Raw genomic sequence first — 13,987 nt, 5'->3', positions numbered from 1 at the left:
GTCAGGAGCAGCTTTCCCAAGGGCCTGCTCCCCCACCCCCCACAGGGGTGGGCAAGGGCCTGCTCCCCCCACCCACAGGGGTGGGCAAGGGCCTGCTCCCCCCCCCCCCACAGGGGTGGGCAAGCTGACTGATGGGGTGGGCAGTTCCTTCTGGTCCCGAGGGGCTGAGCCCTTTCTCAGCTGCCTTGGGGACTAGTGAGCACAGGCACCCATGCGACTGAGAGAGACAGAGGTGACTCAGAGACAGCCTGTGGCAAGAGCCCCTTCCCGGACCCTACGCCTGAGGAGGCCGCAGGGGGCTGGCCAGGTCCCCGGGGCGGACACGCGCTCGCTGGCAGTGAACCGGGCACGGCTGTCATTCCCACGCGACTGCGTGTGCACAGCAGGCCCAGCCTGGCCAGACGTGGGGCTCCCACGCTGCCCCCCCCCCCCCTCCACGGGAAGGCGCTGGTTAATACAGCGTCGCCAGGAAAGGAGCCGCAGGGCGGGGAGGGCGTGCTGAAGAAGAAAACAACACACGCTTTCTATTTCACTTTCAGCTTTCTGTGTAATTGTCTGTTAGGAAAACTTTACCCGTGACTTCAGTGTGGAACATTGGCTGGGTTAGGAGAGCGAGCACACACACAGATAACAAAGCACCATCTTTCTAAGCCGAGGCGGGCTTAAGGGACCCCCCTCCCCCACCGAGGCCCCTCTCACCAGGCAGAGCCAAGGGGCGTTGGTTCCTGTGATGTGTGGGCCCCGTGGGCTTGTGGCCGCCGCCCGGAGGAGAGGCCTGGGAACAGCCCCCAGTCCTCCTGGGCGGCTCTCACAGCCGGCCGGCCCGCCTGGGAGAAGGCGGGGCGGGCGCGGGCGGAAACGGGCTCCTTATCTCCGAAACCACGTCGCAGGTACACACAGGTGCCTCTCCCTCCGCGGGGTGGGGCCGGGGGCCGGGCCAGCGCTCACACCAGGATGGAGGCACAGTCCTCCCGGGTCACTGGAGATGCTGCTTCCCTGGACACTGACGTTCCCGGGGAAACACGTGCAGGGACCGTGCCACCCACATGACCGAGCGGCAGGCCAGTGCGGCCGGGCACCGGGGGAGGGCACGGGCCAGCTCCCGCAGGATCCGGCAGAGCCTCTCGCTTGGACGGGCCTCTCCTCCGCGGGTGAAGGACGTCATCTCTCGGTGCAGGTGGCTGCTCGTAGGTCAGTAAGGCGATACCGTTCCCCTCGAGGCCGGAGAGGCGGCTGGGCGAGCGTGGCTCAGGGCCGTGGCGCCCTGCGTGCCCCCTCTGGCCCCTGTGGACGGTGGGGTGGCGTGGGGTCCAGAGAAGAGCCATCAGGACTGTTGGGGGGGGGAGGGCTGGGCCCCTCTCCAGGCCTCAGCCGGGCAGGAAGAGGGCTGGCCCCTGCTGTCCCAAAGGCTCCGCCCGCGTCCCCGTCTGGCTTCCGCTGCCCTGTCTGTCTGAGCGTCTTCTAGAGGCCGTTTCCTCGGGCCCCGGGAACAGCGTGTTCTCAGACATTGCTCAACGCCCCCTCCTGCGGGAAGGGTTCAGCCTGTTTGCTAAGAACCGGGGTGGCTCCCATCTGGAAAGGGGGGAGGGGGCATCACACCCCGTGACCAGGCAAACACAAGAGATGCTATTCCTCCTGTTTGTGCCCCGAGCTCAGTCACCACACCGACCACGGGCATGTGGGACCAGCCGCCTCCACAAATAACTTGGTTTGCTTCCTTTTGTGTGAGCGAGTCTCCCCCTGACCCACGTCATCTGTTAACTTCCTCAAAGGGCACGTGGGCTCTCGCGGCCCGGAGGCCGGGGCCCTGGGGTCCCCCTCCTGGGGTTGGCACAAGGGGCCGGCCGTGCGGCCAGAGGGGCCTGCACAGGCCTCCCCTCCCACCCTGGCCTGTGGCGGGCCTGGGCCCCAGGGTCGCCTCCTCACCCTGGAACAAGCAAGCTGAGTTCTCAGCCTGGCCTTGGCTCTAAGGGAAGGCGATTCTGAGACATGACGTGGAGTGTCAGGCTGGGTTCTGCTCCGGACCTCACCTAAGGGGTTCTAGGCACCAGCCCCCGGTGGACAGCGAGAGGAAAACATTCTCCATCGTTCACAACCAGCAAGAACGTTGGCTCTGACTTCAGAGGGCACACACCGTGCCCGGGCGGGAGCTCCTGCCGTTAACCCGCCCGCGCCCGCGTGCTGCCTGCCGGGTGCCTGCGTGGCTCTGTGCTGGATGCCGGCACCCTGGTACCGTCCGCACCCTTTCCTACAGGCCGGGCGTGGCCAGCTGGCTCCCGATCTCTGGGGAGGGTCACCAGGACGGACTGTTTTTGCAAATTCTACCCAAAAGCAGGTTAGCTCTCCTACCCCACACGAGTCAAAAAATAAAGAATAAAGCTTCCCTCTTTCTAAAGATTCCCTCTCCCCAAATTGCCCTCCCAAACTCCAGGGCGTCTCTGGACTAGCGTGGCTTCTAGAATCAAGTGACCTCATCGGGCTACCAAAAGCATTTTGACTCAGGCCTCGCCGGTCTGGAATCATAAAGATGTCGGGCCCCGAAATGGCTCTGGTTCTGGTAGAACCTGCCTCCGTTCTTACGCCTCAGGGACTAGGACACATGTTGACTGTCCGTATTTTGTGTGGCTGACTTCCCATCCATACGGCGCTCAGGAAGAGCACACAGGAAGCCGAAGGAGAAAGCCCACCTCAGGCCACTGGTCATAGCGGATCTGACAACTCAGAGATCCCCAAACTCCAGCCCGCCTCCCGGGCCCCGGGTGGCCACAGGGCACACACCCGGAGCGTGGGACGGCTCTGCCTCCAGGGACTCTTCAGCACCACAGGGTGAACTGGGCACATCACGTGTGGAAAGGCCCTTTGTTGTTAGCTAGTCCTCACAGGGGAACGTTTTCCCATTGATTTTTAGAGGGAGTGGCAGGGAGGGGGAGACGATGATGTGAGAGACACACATCCATCGGTTGCCTTGCCTCCTGCATGCGCCCCATCGAGGTATGTTCCCTTGATTGGAATCGAACCCAGGACCCTTCAGCTGGAGGGCAGATGCTCTACCCGCTGAGCCAGACCAGCTAAACTTTAAGTTAAAAAATTCCGTGCTCAAAAAGCAAGACCGCGATTCTATCCTCTCCGATTCTGCCAGCTGGCCGGGTGACGCACGGTGACCGCCCCCTCCGGCTCTGCATTCAGGCCCCTGACTAACGGTCACCAGACGCCCTGACGCCCTCGTGGGCCGGCGTGAGCTGGCGGCGTTTCCTAAGAGCTCTGTTCGGCTGTGAAAGGGCACGGCGCCTCTGGTTTTGTTCTCTTGAAGGATCCTGGTCAGCGGAAGCGATGACTTGCTGCTCAGACTGGCCTGCCTTTTGCTACTCGGGAACAGGCTCGTTCTGCGGGGCACGGAGGGGCGGCGGCCAGCTGGTTTTCCAGACTGAGGTCACCGCTATTCACGGGTGCAGTCAACAAGCCAGGCTTTCTCTTTTCTCTTAAAAACCTCCTCTCAAAAGCACACCACATTCTGTCCTCTCTGGAAGTGAAATACAAGCAGCGTTGTTTTCAAACACAGCATCCGTCAGAGCACCTGTGGGTTATAAACACTTAAAAAGCCCTCCCCTCACTGGCTCATGTCCTGGAGTGTCAACGGCTTAGCTGTCCCTCCGTATCGTTTTATTGCTTACGCTCTCTCAGTTCACAGGCCAGAGAGAACCTTAGGGCATCTGAGAGCTGCTCACTCCATTTCTAAAGACACAAGTGGGTGTCAGTAAAGCCACCAAGGCCGGCACTGCAGCTGCGGGAGGAGAGGCTCTGTGCTTGGCCACAGCCCCGGCCACAGCCTGCCACCGGGGCGCCCTCCTTCCGGCTCTCCACGTGGCTTCCCTTCCTCCCCAGGAGCTGGCACCCTCGCTGCAGGAGAGCCCTGTCCCTTTGCTCCCTGCTCTCGCCGCGGCGCTGGGGGCCGCCCGTGCCGGCCGCCCCGGGGCACGGCTCCCAGGGCAGTGACTCAGCTCCAGCCGCCACCTGCTGCGTGGGTGCTGCCACCTCCCGGGTCACCGCCGGCCGCGAGGGCAGAGGCACAGAGCAGAACTGAATGGACCCGAAGGACCCACAGCTCCGGGCCGGGTCAAGGGCAGCCCAGAGGAAAAGGCCTTGTTTAGGAAAGAGCAGCCTCACAGGCAAGCAGGAGGGGGCTTCGGGGGCACCGGGTCCCACATGCCTGGGTCCCCCCACGAACCCCACGGCTGTGACCCTGGGTGCTAACTAAGCCCCCTGGCGCATCCTCACCGCCTAGGGGCAGGGCTCCCGGCGGCCAGGCCTTATCGCGAGGGGCGAGTCCCTGTGGAGGAGGAAGTGGCACTCGGTCCCGTATGAGAGCCTGGGCCACAAGGCGTGGAGGTGCGAGGCACTCACACAGCCTCCGGTTTAATGGCCCGGATCCCGCTCTGGGGCCCTTTTTTGGCCACTGACCACAGGCTGCCCGGTGACGGGCTTATTCCTGCTCTCTCTGACCTCCCGGGTCGCGCCCAGCTGAACCGCCCGCTCCCGGCGGGTACAAGGCCACGCCTTCCTCTTGGATGGCATCACGGGGGCCCACAGGCATCACACGTCTCAGCTGAAATTTAAGGTGCAATTCCTGAGCTCTAGAACGTGGATGGCACTTAGGGCGTCTAGAAAGTGGTGTGAGCCCCTGGCTGGGTGGCGGTGAGGAGGCCCGGGCCTGCAGCCTGCAGGACCAGGCCTCTCTCGTAACGGAGTTCTGAGTGAGGAGAGGGTACCACTGAGGTTTGCTTAGGAAGATTCACTTGCCAGCGGGCTGAGCTGGGCTGGGCTGGGCTGGGCGGAGACAGCGGTACGAAGGAGAGTGACAGCCCCACGTCTGAGGGCTGCATCCCTGAGAGGAAACGTGGAGATGCGGGCCTCTGCCTGGCTTCGTTCTCCCTCCCTCCACTCCTCCTCAGTCAGTGAGCAGCGGTCACTGCCAGACGCTGCGACTGGAGGTAAAAGTCCCTCTCGAGTCACTGGTCTTGTGGGGGAGGAAGGAGAGGCCGGTTATAATGCAATGGATTCCCTCCCTTCCCTGTCACATGATAGTATCATATCACATGATCTCATTCAAGGCAGAGGGCTTCCTGGGGGTGATACCTGAGATGAGGCAGAAAGCGAGCAGGTGCCAGCAGGGGGCAGACGAGGAGAGATGCGTCTCCAGTCCGTCCGGGCAGGGGACTGGCCTCGGGTCTTCTCGCCGCGGCACTGGGACCTGGAAAAGACAGTAGGACCTTCACGTTAGAAAGCCGGTTGGGAGGCCGAGGGGAAGCCTGTTGGAAGATAGTCACTCTTGAGCCTAAAGGGGATAGAGTACAGATTAGACAAAGCCCCGGAGATGGACGTACATGTGTAGTGAGAGAGTGACTAGAAAAGTCTTTGTAAAAAACCTCTAAAAATATAGTTCAGCCCTAGCCAGTTTGGCTCAGTGGATAGAGCGTCGGCCTGCGGACTGAAGGGTCCTGGGTTGGTTCCGGTCAGGGCCCATGCCCCGGGAGTTGTGGGCTCGATCCCCCATAGGGGGCATGGAGGAGGCAGCCAATCAATGATTTCTTCATCACTGATGTTTCCATCTCTCTCTCCCTCTCCCTTCCTCTCTGAAATAAATGAAAATATATTTAAAAACATATCCTATATAATAAAAGGCTAATATGCAAATTGTCCCCTTGACTGAGAGTTCGACCTGAAGTTCAACCAGGAGGCGGGGCCAGCCAACTGCCAGCTACTCCACCCTCCTGGCCAGCCCCATCCCCGATCGACCGCTCACTCCCCTCCCTTCCCCCACTTGGATCAGGAGTGGGCCCACCAGCCGGACCACATGCACAAATTCATGCACTGGGCCTCTAGTACTAGTACATAGTTCACAAAGAGAATCCAACAACAGGTCACACATGCACTGCCTGACACTGGCCACAAGGTGGCAGCCTCATACAGCCATTCCTGCGGCCCAGCCTCACCAGGCGAGGGAGACACTGGGAGCCCTTGGTTTTGACCACAGAAGTGGCTGGCCTATGCTGGTTTTTTGAGCTAACAACGTTGAGTGGTAAAGAGCATTTACCATTCTCGCAGTTCAGTTCACTGTAAACTTACACATAAAACTGATGCAAGACGTTTTACCTATTCAAGGTGGTCCCCCTTTTAGCTCAGAAATCTCACACAAGTTCGGGTCTGTGACTTGCAAGATAATCAGCACCACTTGATCTGCCCTAGCCCTGGCTTTCTACTCCCAGACTGCTCACCAGTCTAGCCCCAGGTTCGCAGATGCCCCTTACCTGCCCACTCCCCAGGTGGCGGGAACCACACCGACCTCAGAGAAGGGAGCTCTCCACCAGCGGGTCAGCACCACCGAGCAGATTCGGAGGGGGAGACAGCTCTCCCGCTACAAACGCACGTTTCTCCGGGGGAGGCCTGAGCTACCAGCCATAGGGGGAGACGGGGTAGGGGGCAGCACCGACACCAGTGTTCCTACCTCTTCGGGGCTATTTCCACAGGAGTCAGAGGGCCTGAACCAGTGCCGGCTGAGAGTGGAAGTCTCAGTGAGAGTGCTCCTCAGGGAGAACCAGCTCGTCAGGAGCTTGGCCGCCGGGGTCAGACAGGACACCCGGCCGGAGGCCGACTCCGGGCCAGCGAGCTGCCCACCTGAGGTGTGTCCACCGCGCAGCCATCCCGGGGAGATGTGTCCATGCGGGGCCCAGAGCGGCCGCTTTCTCCGGGAGCCCAGGACTGCAGTGCGAGCACCGGGAGGCGCCCCGGAGCCCCGCCCCACCGTCGGAAGGGCCTCGAGAACCCATCCCAGGACCCCTTGGCTTCCCCGGTCCATCCACGTGCTCTGACTTTGCCACTGGGAGGCCGAGCCGCCCAGGGGGTAGGAGGAAGAAATGCAGGCCGTGATTCATCCCGGGAAAGGCCCATTCCCTGGCGGGCACTTCACGGGATTAACCCGTTTCGGTCGTGGCGCAGCCCTGAGGGTGCTGGCACCGTTCCCATCCCGTGGAGGGGACTGAAGCACAAAGGCAGGGAGCAACTGCCATGTGCCCAGCGGCTCACAGCCAGTGAGGGCCCGGCTGGGACTCAGAGCCTTAGGTGCACACGTGCCTCATCTCAATGGGGAGGAAGAGGGGCCCGGGGCCGCCCCAGTCACAGGGACTCACGGGCGGTGGGTGTCCTGGGGGAGGGGGAGGGGAGGAAGAGACAGGAGGCTGGCTTCCCAACCCCACCCCGTCCTCCGTCCACACACCCCCGGGGCTGGCAGCACTGGCTTGGATGGCCAGCAGGCACTTCAAACACAACAATGACCAGACGTTGGCCAGAGGGGGTCAGTACTGTCCCCCCGGCCTGCAGAGGCGAGTCTAGAGACAGCTGATCAGCTCGGGCCGGCTCCCTTCCATTGACCACGTCTCTAAACTTGTACCCACGTTCGCAGGTGACTTAACATCGGTAGTGGTTTAAGTTGGTGCCCCCCCAAATGATAAGACCCTAATAGTAGAGGTCACATGTTCTCAACAGCAGAACGTCCATGCGTGCTTGGATCCCCTAATACAGGAGACATCGCAAAGGGTGTCCTCACGCCCCTTTCCAGGAAAACCAGCTGGTCCCCAGGCCACGGGGCCTCTCGGGGGCCCTCACAGGAACACCACACATGCGAGCTGAATCAGGGGTTTCAAAGCTACTCCACCAAATCAGCTACTCACCCGTCCCCACGCGTCTGTAGAAGCAAAACGTGTCTACGCTGACTTGGAGCGAATGAGCGTACAGCTGCCTCTCCCTGAGAGCCACTGGGTCGGGGAAAACCAACATTTCTGAGCAGCCCTGACGGCTAAAAATACCCTCACTTCTCCTTTCACCGTCTGGTCACGGCCCCAGACGCAAGCTCAGCACGGCCGGCTCCCAGCACCGGCTCAGCACTGCCCACCTCCACTGGCCACTGGACTGAGACAGGGCATCCCCTCGTCTCTCCTCCGCAGACACGGCCACAGCCATGGTCAGGGCACACAGCAGCCCGCTCCGGAGCAGCTGCTGAAGGGGGCTACCTCAGACTGGCACCTCAGGAGAACTTGGAAAGGAGGGTCTTTTTTTATTTAAAAAATGTTTTAATCCTCACCGAGGATATTTTTAAAATTTATTTTAGAGAGAGGAAAGGAGAGGAAGAGAGAGGGGGATGAGAGAGAGAGAAAAATCAATGTGAGAGAGAAACATCAATTGATTGTCTCCCGAAGGCACCCTGAGCGGGAATCAAACCCACCACCTTTCTGGTATGGATGATGCTCCAACCAGAGGAGCCACAGGGCAGTAGAGCTTTTTTTTTTTTTTTTTTTTTAGAAAAAGCGCTACTTTAACTACACAATGGGCATAACTGTGCACCCCAGAGCCCCAGCTAACTGTGGGCACAACATTCCTACTGACACCCAGCACAGGAGGTCGCACGGAGGGAGACTTCTGCGGAACATGCCTGTGGGCGAGCCGCACTGACCTCCTGCAGCTTCAAAGATGGGCCCTCATTGCACAACCCGCCCGAGAACACAGCCCCTCCCGCCAGCAGCTCCGCCCGCCTGCCCCTGCGGGCAGTAAAGACCAGAAGGTGATCCTTCCAACCACGCTGTGTACACAGCGGCCAGCGCGCTCTTCCTCCTAAGTTCCAAGTTCATTTCTTCTAAAATGAGGCGGGAGGTGGTGCACGGGGAGTGCAGAGAAGGAGGAGGAGGGACGTGCTGGCTCCCAGGCCTGACCCCCGTGTCCGGTCTCAGCAGCACCCAGCCTGCGGCCACCTTGCCAGCCGGCCCTGTTTCCTTCCCAAACGTGAGGGGTCAGGACGTCAGAAAGAGCCCGAGGACGGCCCCGAGGGGCCACGTCCCCTTCGGGCAGAGGAAGACCTTCCAGAACCTCCGGGGTCCAACCACGCAGGTTTCACTTTTCAGCATCCACTGAGATGCTTGTTTTTCAATCCGACTCCCCGTGCTCCCCCACCAGTGCTCTGGCTCCGGGGCGTGTCCGCGTGGCCCACAGCAGAGCGAGCTGAGCGAGCATCGCCCTGGAGTCACACCTACAGCCCTGGGACGTGTAGTGAGATGACGACGGGTCACTGAGATCTGCTTTCATCTCATGTACTGTGTATTCCCTCCACAGGTAACACAGGAAGAGGGCAGTGACAGGCCCTGGGACGCCCTGGGCTGGGGACACCCACAGGCTCATCAGGGCACCTTCGAGAGCAGGGGAGGACCAACTGACGGCCTTTTAATGTGCTGTTGTCTATATGGGCAACCCTCACCCCAACTCCTCCTGCCGCAGTTCCTCCTCATCCTGCAGCTCGCACCCTGGGAATCGCTCCTCATCGAACCTCCCGGGAGGAGGGCAGCTTCCCCCAGAGCACCTCTTCCCTCGCAGCACGCACCCCGACTCCTCACCAGCTGCTTTCTGTGCACTCACGTAGGTTCCGTGATGACAGAGGTCATGTCTGTTTTTTCATCGCTGTCATCATCCTCTCAGTGCCAACCAGTGGGCGGCACACAGTAGGTGCTCAAGAAATGCACATTGAGTGAATGAATGAACGATGACATTAGCCTGGGTGGACCTCCCTGAGCTGCTCTGACCTCTGAATGTCCTGTGGAAGGCACCTCTAATCGTATCTCCATCTCCTCCTGACCTTGACCCCACCCAATAAAACGTAATAAATGCTGGTGTATCGTCTTACTGCCAACAGCCAGGTGCAGATAACTGACATTCAACTCACTGGAGGGATTTATGAACCTCGTCTAAGATTCTACTGTGGTAGCATAATTAACTTCTCTCTGAAATTAAAAATTCCTCCCTGTTTGGCTCATAGACAGAGCATCAGCCTGCGGACTGAAGGGTCCTAGGTTTGACTCCAGACAAGGGCATATGCCCGGGTTGTGGGCCTGATCCCCGGTAGGAGGCATGCAGGAGGCTGATCAATGACTCTCTCTCATCACTGATGTTTCTCTCTCTCTCTCCCTCTCCTTTCCTCTCTGAAATCAATCAATCTATCTACTTATCTATATAAAATTCCTCCCTTCAACAACATTGCCAGGAGTACCCAGAACAGAGCAGGGCTGAGTATTAACTCTGAATTTTTAAAGTTTAGGAAATGCTGCCCCAAATCTCTCTCTCCGACCTCTGATGACACTGTATTCCTTGGGCCACCTGCTGTGGAAAGAATGCAGGCTCCCAGTCCAGGGGGGTGTTCACCTACTGCTCTGTGTGCTGCTGGCTCACTTCCTCCCCCATCCCCCACGCAGGGCATGGAGAATACCCCACTCTGCCATCAGCATCTGTTCAACAGCTTCATCACACAGCCCTTCCTGCCTTCCCACCAACCACCTCTCCACAGCCTCTCCACAGCCTCTGCTTGGCCAACTCAGCCGGCCCCCCACTCACCCCCCATGCCAGCACACACACCTCCCACCTCCAACTCCCCTAGCGCACCGAGATCTTACGCATTCAATCCGCTCAAGGACTTTACCTGAACCGCCACGGTTCTCCACTTTCCCAAAAGCTCTACCCTCAAACAGGAAGGGCAGCAGGCGGCCTGGCTGAGTGTGAAAGGTTCACCCTGTCAACAACCTGGAACTTGGAGAGGACCCAGCGTGAGCCAGCGTAAGGCTTTCACTGGAAACGTGAAGTGAGAAACGAAGATCTGCCCATTCTCCCACTGGCTCTAGGTGGTCAGGATGAGAATGACACACGTCTGTGACGGATCTTACTATCCCTTTTACAGACTGGCCTTGGCCTGCTCTCAGGGTCCGAGAGCACGGGACCTGGGCCGGGAGACCCACGCTCAAGTCCCGGCTTCACCCCTTAACTGTGCGTGCGCCGGGTGAGCCGCTGTTGGCACGCAGGTGCCGTGGGATCCAGACTCCGTCTCGCAGACTCAGTAAGGGGAGGCATGGGAAACTGCCTCCTAACTGTCAACACCAGACACCGCGCTCCTAGTTTCCACGTCGTTTCTGCCACTCGCTCTCTCTGAAACGTGTGTCAGGGTGTCTATCCAAAAGCCGACGACACCGATCCTGGCTCTTCCCAGGGCAATGCGCGTCCGGGAAGACATATAAGACAGGGGAAGTGAGAACCCCAGGTAACGCACGCACACGGGGGTAAGCAGAGCAGGCGGGGTCCTGAGCAGTCAGGAGAGGCTGCCTGGAGGAGGTTTCAGATGAGGGGACAGTGGCGGCACGCTAGGAAAGGAGCAGAGGAAAGAGCTTCTGTGCAGAGAGAGGCTTTGTTTGGCTGGAACAGAGACTCCCAAGCAGCAGTCAGGATGGGGGAATGACCCTGAGACCGGAGCACGAAGCCCCTCAGCCGTGTCGGGTGGAACCAGCTTCCCCTGACGGAGGCCTTCTGTAGCCAACCCAGCAGCAGCGCCACCACAGCGGGCCGGGCTCTGGAGCCTGACAGGGCGCCTCAGTGATGGGCCCACCCTCACTGGAAGGCACACCATTAATGAACTCTTATTCATTTCCAATAATAAAAGAAAGGGGATTCCATCATGGGCCATGGGCCAAGCTGTGTTTTTGTTGCTTTGCTAATTACCTTTATTTTGGACATCCTCTCTTATAACCAACAGTGCATTGGCTGGGGTCATGGGCTGTTTATGATAATATACCTCATTAATAACAAGCTATAACCAGGTGATCAGACATGGCACAAAAATGCCCAGCTTTGGGGGCTGAATCTTTTCTTTTCTAAGACATGAAAACCAGTGCAAAAAAAAAAGTCATTTACCAACCCTGGCTGGTGTGGCTCAGTTGCTTGGGCATCATCATGTGCACCAGGAGGTTGCCAGTTGGATTCCCAGTTGAGCACATGCCCAGGTGGCGGGCTGGATCCCCAGGAGGGGGCGTGCAGGAGGCAGCCAACTGATGCTGCACTCTCACATTGATGCTTTTCTCTCCTCTCTAAAAAAATCAATAAACCATTCTTTAAAAAAAGAAGGCAATTTACCAAAAGAAACTGAGTGGCCCCAAAGGGTAAAAATACCTCCCAAATAGGAGTCATTTATGAAAACAGAACAGGATACAAATGAAAGCCTGGGGCTTAGGGGCCAGGCTGCTGTGACTGGATCCCTGGCTCCTCTCCTCCCTGAGCCGTTTGATGTTGGGGGAATGGCTGACCGCTCGGACCCTCAGTCCTTTCTCTGTGAGATGGGTGTAGCAATGGTACCCGCCTCACGGGACTGTTCATTAAAACAGACAACCAAGTGAGGAACTTGGCACGGTGCTCGGCCAGGGCGTCAGCTACTGCTGTCACTACGACACTGCCCTCCTGCACCTGTGCGGGGTCAGGTCCGTTCTCACCTGTTTGCGTGAATGAGCACAGAATGGGTTATCCTGCGGGAAACGCAGCCGCCTCGAGCTGGAGCTCCGGGTGTCCATCGGGACCGGCACCCGGGAGGCCACAGCTGAGAGGCACTGCCGTCCCCGCGGTTCATCTCAGTCTCACACGGGCTCGCGCGTGGTGGAATCAGTGTGTTAAAAACAGCACACGGCAAAATCTTCCTGATGGATGTTAAACCCCGGTTTTCAGTGCCCTCTGTTGGCTTTTAATCCCTGAGAGGAACACGTTGAGTAGTTCCTTAGGGCTTTCTCTTCCAGATGCCGATCTTACAAGTTAAAGGTGCATCTCAAAGATCTCCTTCTTTCCTTACAACCTGATACACAATCCCTCGGCCTGTGGCTATACCCAAAGGCTGCACACTGTGTTTGGATGTAAACCCGCTTTAAAGCTATTTCCATTTTTGGCCTGAGCCACCCCCGGAGAGACCGGGTGGGTTCCACGCAGGTGTGACTCACTTTCCCAATGGAATGACACCTTCCCTAGGATTCCCAGCGCTAGCATCACGGGGTTTGGAAAAGAACCTCACCCTCACTGCACAGCATTTATGGCCGCGCAATCTTACTTTCCTTATTTAAACAGCTGTGGGTTTAGAAGATGATTCACGAGCCTGAGTCACACCATGGCGATGACTGTGGGAAGGGTGGGCTCCTACAGGGTCCTCTTTGCATGTTAAGGGCAGGGGAGGCAGGAGGCCGGGGGTTAGAGCAGTGTTTTGTAACTAAAGAGCTCCCCTCCCCCCCACACACCTGGTAAATTACTAGGAGCAGCTTCTCTTGGTATTTGTGATGGTGTTCACTATCTTACTCTACTAATATAAACTGCTAACAGTTTCCTGGAAATCAAATCTGCAAACTAGAGAAAAAAGAAACTAGAAAAAAAAAAACGTCTTCGATATTCTACTTCTGAGTTCAAATAATGATTCGGGAGGTTTGAAAATTATCACAGGAAAGCCTAATAAACTCGGTCCTTTGGTGCTTTCGTGTCTGCAGAGAGAAAGGCGGTGCTGGGCTGGGAGAGGTCGGCGGGGCACCTCTGGCCCCCTGCCCGCCTGCTGGTGCCGGGAGGGGGACAGCGGGGGAGGACTGGGCGTGTTCTCAGAGGCTGAGGAGCAGGAGGCGGTTTGGGGAGTAACATGCTGCCTCCTGCGGGGGCGGAAAAGTGAGAGGGGACAGTGGCAAGAGGAAAACTCTGGCGACTTAATTTTTTTTACCTGAAAATCATTCATTCAAATAGGATGCCTCTGCTGGTTGTTGATGTTACTAGAACATCAATTTAGGTTATGTTATTTTTCTTTCTTTAGTGTAACTACTCTCCCATTTCAAAGCGCTTGCTGGCCAGACTTCTAAAATGCCACAGCACCCCTCACTAGGGGCAGCCGACCCAGAACCAAGGTGACAGGGACCACAGAGGGGTCTCCTGCGGTCGGCGGAGGCGGGAATGTGCCCCGTCAGCAGCTGGTCAGCTCACAGCGTCCTGTGAGTAAGGCTTCCTCCCAAAGGCCTCAGGATGCCCCGCATTCCTCCCCGGGAGCTAACGGGCTTCACGACGCCAGCCCTGCCAGCCCCAGGCCCAGAGCCCGCCAACTTCGGTGGCTGTCACTTCCTGG

General features: G+C 58.4%; 1 long non-coding RNA gene across 4 annotated transcripts in view; it reads right to left on the bottom strand.

Annotated features, from left to right (window-relative positions):
• Positions 1-521: 521 nt before the first annotated feature.
• Positions 522-13,987, bottom strand: part of LOC311629143 — a 164,009-nt gene continuing 150,543 nt past the window's right edge. For all 4 annotated transcript variants that reach the window (XR_014796157.1, XR_014796158.1, XR_014796159.1 and 1 more), the window contains 2 exons: positions 5,134-5,248; positions 522-3,520 (listed from right to left, as the gene is read on the bottom strand). This is a non-coding gene — a long non-coding RNA (uncharacterized lncRNA). The remainder of the gene's footprint in view (positions 3,521-5,133; positions 5,249-13,987) is intronic.

Source organism: Pipistrellus hanaki (genome assembly GCF_964339955.1).
Source record: "Pipistrellus hanaki genome assembly, chromosome: 10".
NCBI lineage: Eukaryota > Metazoa > Chordata > Mammalia > Chiroptera > Vespertilionidae > Pipistrellus > Pipistrellus hanaki.
This window is presented reverse-complemented; position numbering and strand designations above follow the sequence as displayed.